This window comes from Taudactylus pleione, unplaced genomic scaffold (genome assembly GCF_031769625.1).
Source record: "Taudactylus pleione unplaced genomic scaffold, aTauple2 ptg001184l, whole genome shotgun sequence".
NCBI classification, from domain to species: domain Eukaryota; kingdom Metazoa; phylum Chordata; class Amphibia; order Anura; family Myobatrachidae; genus Taudactylus; species Taudactylus pleione.
In genome coordinates, this window is record NW_028285585.1 from 387501 (window position 1) to 392500 (window position 5000).

At 37.7% G+C, this 5000-nt stretch overlaps 2 non-coding genes and 18 pseudogenes across 2 annotated transcripts; all 20 read right to left on the bottom strand.

Annotated features, from left to right (window-relative positions):
- LOC148452549 (5S ribosomal RNA) overlaps positions 1–2 on the bottom strand; it is a 119-nt pseudogene extending 117 nt beyond the window's left edge.
- Positions 3–117: 115 nt separating this feature from the next.
- LOC148452550 (5S ribosomal RNA) lies at positions 118–236 on the bottom strand (annotated as a pseudogene).
- A 116-nt stretch (positions 237–352) lies between these two features.
- LOC148452551 (5S ribosomal RNA) lies at positions 353–471 on the bottom strand (annotated as a pseudogene).
- Positions 472–586: 115 nt separating this feature from the next.
- Positions 587–705, bottom strand: LOC148452552 (5S ribosomal RNA; annotated as a pseudogene).
- A 116-nt stretch (positions 706–821) lies between these two features.
- Positions 822–940, bottom strand: LOC148452553 (5S ribosomal RNA; annotated as a pseudogene).
- Positions 941–1056: 116 nt separating this feature from the next.
- On the bottom strand, positions 1057–1175 carry LOC148452554 (5S ribosomal RNA; annotated as a pseudogene).
- Positions 1176–1291: 116 nt separating this feature from the next.
- Positions 1292–1410, bottom strand: LOC148452555 (5S ribosomal RNA). Its single transcript, XR_015875122.1, has one exon. It is a non-coding gene; the product is annotated as a 5S ribosomal RNA (ribosomal RNA).
- Positions 1411–1526: 116 nt separating this feature from the next.
- Positions 1527–1644, bottom strand: LOC148452556 (5S ribosomal RNA; annotated as a pseudogene).
- Positions 1645–1760: 116 nt separating this feature from the next.
- Positions 1761–1879, bottom strand: LOC148452557 (5S ribosomal RNA; annotated as a pseudogene).
- A 351-nt stretch (positions 1880–2230) lies between these two features.
- Positions 2231–2349, bottom strand: LOC148452558 (5S ribosomal RNA; annotated as a pseudogene).
- Positions 2350–2465: 116 nt separating this feature from the next.
- On the bottom strand, positions 2466–2584 carry LOC148452559 (5S ribosomal RNA; annotated as a pseudogene).
- Positions 2585–2699: 115 nt separating this feature from the next.
- On the bottom strand, positions 2700–2818 carry LOC148452560 (5S ribosomal RNA; annotated as a pseudogene).
- A 116-nt stretch (positions 2819–2934) lies between these two features.
- LOC148452561 (5S ribosomal RNA) lies at positions 2935–3053 on the bottom strand (annotated as a pseudogene).
- A 115-nt stretch (positions 3054–3168) lies between these two features.
- Positions 3169–3287, bottom strand: LOC148452562 (5S ribosomal RNA; annotated as a pseudogene).
- A 116-nt stretch (positions 3288–3403) lies between these two features.
- Positions 3404–3522, bottom strand: LOC148452563 (5S ribosomal RNA; annotated as a pseudogene).
- A 116-nt stretch (positions 3523–3638) lies between these two features.
- Positions 3639–3757, bottom strand: LOC148452564 (5S ribosomal RNA; annotated as a pseudogene).
- Positions 3758–3873: 116 nt separating this feature from the next.
- Positions 3874–3992, bottom strand: LOC148452565 (5S ribosomal RNA). Its single transcript, XR_015875124.1, has one exon. It is a non-coding gene; the product is annotated as a 5S ribosomal RNA (ribosomal RNA).
- Positions 3993–4108: 116 nt separating this feature from the next.
- LOC148452566 (5S ribosomal RNA) lies at positions 4109–4226 on the bottom strand (annotated as a pseudogene).
- Positions 4227–4342: 116 nt separating this feature from the next.
- LOC148452567 (5S ribosomal RNA) lies at positions 4343–4461 on the bottom strand (annotated as a pseudogene).
- Positions 4462–4812: 351 nt separating this feature from the next.
- Positions 4813–4931, bottom strand: LOC148452568 (5S ribosomal RNA; annotated as a pseudogene).
- Positions 4932–5000: the final 69 nt, after the last annotated feature.

The window sequence follows — 5000 nt, forward strand, 5'->3', positions numbered from 1 at the left end:
GTGCTCAAAAACATTAACTTTAGACCTCTTTTACTTCTTAACTCAAGTAAATTCAATGATAAGTTGAAAAATTAAATGTAAAATTTAATAGAAAAGAATGTTATGGCAGTATAAAATTACCTACAGCTCCTGGTATTCCCAGGTGGTCTCACATCCAAGTACTAACCAGGCCCAACACTGCATAGCTTCCAAGATAAGACGAGATTGGGCATGTCCAGTGTGGTTTGGCTGTAGGTGCTCAAAAACATTAACTTTAGACCTCTATTACTTCTTAACTCAAGTAAATTCATTGATAAGTTGAAAAAATTAAATTTAAAATGTAATAGAAAAGAATGTTATGGCAGTATAAAAGTACCTACAGCACCTGGTAATCCCAGGTGGTCTCCCATCCAAGTACTAACCAGGCCCAACACTGCCTAGCTTCCAAGTTCAGACGAGATTGGGCATGTCCAGTGTGCTTTGGCTGTAGGTGCTCAAAAACATTAACTTTAGACCTCTTTTACTTCTTAACTCAAGTAAATTCAATGATAAATTGAAAAATGAAATGTAAAATGTAATAGAAAAGAATGTTATGGCAGTATAAAATTACCTACAGCACCTAGTATTCCCAGGTGGTCTCCCATCCAAGTACTAACCAGGCCCAACACTGCATAGCTTCCAAGATCAGACGAGATTGGGCATGTCTAGTGTGGTTTGGCTGTAGGTGCTCAAAACCATTAACTATAGACCTCTTTTACTTCTTAACTCAAGTAAATTCATTGATAAGTTGAAAAAATGAAATGTAGAATGTAATAGAAAAGAATGTTTTGGCTGTCTAAAATTACCTACAGCACCTGGTATTCCCAGGTGGTCTCCCATCCAAGTACAAACCAGGCCCAACACTGCATAGCTTCCAAGATCAGACGAGATTGGGCATGTCCAGTGTGGTTTGGCTGTAGGTGCTCAAAAGCATTAAATTTAGACCTCTATTACTTCTTAACTCAAGTAAATTCACTGTTAAGTTGAAAAAATTAAATGTAAAATGTAATAGAAAAGAATGTTCTGGCAGTATAAAATTACCTACAGCTCCTGGTATTCCCAGGTGGTCTTCCATCCAAGTACTTACCAGGCCCAACACTGCATAGCTTCCAAGATCAGACGAGATTGGGCAAGTCCACTGTGGTTTGGCTGTAGGTGCTCAAAAGCATTAAATTTAGACCGCTTTTACTTCTTAACACAAGTAAATTCATTGATAAGTTGAAAAAATGAAATGTAGAATGTAATAGAAAAGAATGTTTTGGCTGTCTAAAATTACCTACAGCACCTGGTATTCCCAGGTGGTCTCCCATCCAAGTACAAACCAGGCCCAACACTGCATAGCTTCCAAGATCAGATGAGATTGGGCATGTCCAGTGTGGTTTGGCTGTAGGTGCTCAAAAGCATTAAATTTAGACCTCTATTACTTCTTAACTCAAGTAAATTCATTGTTAAGTTGAAAAAATTAAATGTAAAATGTAATAGAAAAGAATGTTCTGGCAGTATAAAATTACCTATAGCTCCTAGTATTCCCAGGTGGTCTCCCATCCAAGTACTTTCCAGGCCCAACACTGCATAGCTTCCAAGATCAGACGAGATTGGGCATGTCCACTGTGGTAAGCTGTAGGTGCTCAAAAGCATTAAATTTAGACCGCTTTTACTTCTTAACACAAGTAAATTCATTGATAAGTTGAAAAAATTAAATGTAAAATGTAATAGAAAAGAAAGTTATGGCAGTTTAAAATTACCTACAGCACCTGGGATTCCTAGGTAGTCACCCATCCAAGTACTAACCAGTCCCAACACTGCATAGCTTCCAAGATCAGACGAGATTGGGCATGTCCAGTGTGGTTTGGCTGTAGGTGCTCAAAAACATTAACTTTAGACCTGTATTACTTCTTAACACAAGTAAATTAATTGATAAGTTGAAAAAATTAAATGTAAAATGTAATAGAAAAGAATGTTATGGGAGTATAAAATTACCTACAGCACCTGGGATTCCTAGGTAGTCTCCCATCCAAGTACTGACGAGGCCCAACACTGCATAGCTACCAAGATAAGACGAGATTGGGCATGTCCAGTGTGGATTGGCTGTAGGTGCTCAAAAGTATTAACTTTAGACCTCTATTACTTCTTAACTCAAGGAAATTCATTGATAAATTGAAAAAATTAAATGTACAATGTAATAGAAAAGAATGTTATGGGAGTATAAAATTACCTACTGCACCTGGTTTTCCCAGGTGGTCTCCCATCCAAGTACTGACGAGGCCCAACACTGCATAGCTACCAAGATAAGATGAGATTGGGCATGTCCAGTGTGGATTGGCTGTAGGTGCTCAAAAGTATTAACTTTAGACCTCTATTACTTCTTAACTCAAGGAAATTCATTGATAAGTTGAAAAAATTAAATGTAAAATGTAATAGAAAAGAATGTTATGGCAGTATAAAATTACCTACAGCACCTGGTATTCCCAGGTGGTCTCCCATCCAAGAACTAACCAGGCCCAACACTGCATAGCTTCCAAGATCAGACGAGATTGGGCATGTCCAGTGTGGTTTGGCTGTAGGTGCTCAAAAACATTAACTTTAGACCTCTTTTACTTCTTAACTCAAGTAAATTCAATGATAAGTTGAAAAATTAAATGTAAAATTTAATAGAAAAGAATGTTATGGCAGTATAAAATTACCTACAGCTCCTGGTATTCCCAGGTGGTCTCACATCCAAGTACTAACCAGGCCCAACACTGCATAGCTTCCAAGATAAGACAAGATTGGGCATGTCCAGTGTGGTTTGGCTGTAGGTGCTCAAAAACATTAACTTTAGACCTCTATTACTTCTTAACTCAAGTAAATTCATTGATAAGTTGAAAAAATTAAATTTAAAATGTAATAGAAAAGAATGTTATGGCAGTATAAAAGTACCTACAGCACCTGGTAATCCCAGGTGGTCTCCCATCCAAGTACTAACCAGGCCCAACACTGCCTAGCTTCCAAGTTCAGACGAGATTGGGCATGTCCAGTGTGCTTTGGCTGTAGGTGCTCAAAAACATTAACTTTAGACCTCTTTTACTTCTTAACTCAAGTAAATTCAATGATAAATTGAAAAATGAAATGTAAAATGTAATAGAAAAGAATGTTATGGCAGTATAAAATTACCTACAGCACCTAGTATTCCCAGGTGGTCTCCCATCCAAGTACTAACCAGGCCCAACACTGCATAGCTTCCAAGATCAGACGAGATTGGGCATGTCTAGTGTGGTTTGGCTGTAGGTGCTCAAAACCATTAACTATAGACCTCTTTTACTTCTTAACTCAAGTAAATTCATTGATAAGTTGAAAAAATGAAATGTAGAATGTAATAGAAAAGAATGTTTTGGCTGTCTAAAATTACCTACAGCACCTGGTATTCCCAGGTGGTCTCCCATCCAAGTACAAACCAGGCCCAACACTGCATAGCTTCCAAGATCAGACGAGATTGGGCATGTCCAGTGTGGTTTGGCTGTAGGTGCTCAAAAGCATTAAATTTAGACCTCTATTACTTCTTAACTCAAGTAAATTCACTGTTAAGTTGAAAAAATTAAATGTAAAATGTAATAGAAAAGAATGTTCTGGCAGTATAAAATTACCTACAGCTCCTGGTATTCCCAGGTGGTCTTCCATCCAAGTACTTACCAGGCCCAACACTGCATAGCTTCCAAGATCAGACGAGATTGGGCAAGTCCACTGTGGTTTGGCTGTAGGTGCTCAAAAGCATTAAATTTAGACCGCTTTTACTTCTTAACACAAGTAAATTCATTGATAAGTTGAAAAAATGAAATGTAGAATGTAATAGAAAAGAATGTTTTGGCTGTCTAAAATTACCTACAGCACCTGGTATTCCCAGGTGGTCTCCCATCCAAGTACAAACCAGGCCCAACACTGCATAGCTTCCAAGATCAGATGAGATTGGGCATGTCCAGTGTGGTTTGGCTGTAGGTGCTCAAAAGCATTAAATTTAGACCTCTATTACTTCTTAACTCAAGTAAATTCATTGTTAAGTTGAAAAAATTAAATGTAAAATGTAATAGAAAAGAATGTTCTGGCAGTATAAAATTACCTATAGCTCCTAGTATTCCCAGGTGGTCTCCCATCCAAGTACTTTCCAGGCCCAACACTGCATAGCTTCCAAGGTCAGACGAGATTGGGCATGTCCACTGTGGTAAGCTGTAGGTGCTCAAAAGCATTAAATTTAGACCGCTTTTACTTCTTAACACAAGTAAATTCATTGATAAGTTGAAAAAATTAAATGTAAAATGTAATAGAAAAGAAAGTTATGGCAGTTTAAAATTACCTACAGCACCTGGGATTCCTAGGTAGTCACCCATCCAAGTACTAACCAGTCCCAACACTGCATAGCTTCCAAGATCAGACGAGATTGGGCATGTCCAGTGTGGTTTGGCTGTAGGTGCTCAAAAACATTAACTTTAGACCTGTATTACTTCTTAACACAAGTAAATTAATTGATAAGTTGAAAAAATTAAATGTAAAATGTAATAGAAAAGAATGTTATGGGAGTATAAAATTACCTACAGCACCTGGGATTCCTAGGTAGTCTCCCATCCAAGTACTGATGAGGCCCAACACTGCATAGCTACCAAGATAAGACGAGATTGGGCATGTCCAGTGTGGATTGGCTGTAGGTGCTCAAAAGTATTAACTTTAGACCTCTATTACTTCTTAACTCAAGGAAATTCATTGATAAATTGAAAAAATTAAATGTAAAATGTAATAGAAAAGAATGTTATGGGAGTATAAAATTACCTACTGCACCTGGTTTTCCCAGGTGGTCTCCCATCCAAGTACTGACGAGGCCCAACACTGCATAGCTACCAAGATAAGACGAGATTGGGTATGTCCAGTGTGGATTGGCTGTAGGTGCTCAAAAGTATTAACTTTAGACCTCTATTACTTCTTAACTCAAGGAAATTCATTGATAAGTTGAAAAA